This window comes from Arachis duranensis, chromosome 4 (assembly GCF_000817695.3).
Source record: "Arachis duranensis cultivar V14167 chromosome 4, aradu.V14167.gnm2.J7QH, whole genome shotgun sequence".
Classification (NCBI taxonomy): Eukaryota; Viridiplantae; Streptophyta; class Magnoliopsida; order Fabales; family Fabaceae; genus Arachis; species Arachis duranensis.
In genome coordinates, this window is record NC_029775.3 from 51,438,366 (window position 1) to 51,438,659 (window position 294).

A 294-nucleotide genomic window follows, 5' to 3' on the forward strand; every position below is an offset into this window, starting at 1 on the left:
ATGCTTCAAACTCCTAGCAGGCGGGGCGTTAGTGACAGACGCAAAAGAATCACTGGATTCTATTCTGGCCTGACCGAGAACCGACAGATGATTAGCCATACTGTGACAGAGCATAGGAACATTTTCACTGAGAGGATGGGAGGTAGCCATTGACAACGGTGAAACCCTACATACAGCTTGCCATGGAAGGAGCCTTGCATGTTTGATGAAGGGGACAGTAGGAAAGCAGAGATCCAGAAGATGGAGCATCTCCAAAACCTCAACCTATTCTCCATTACTGCAAAACAAGTAACC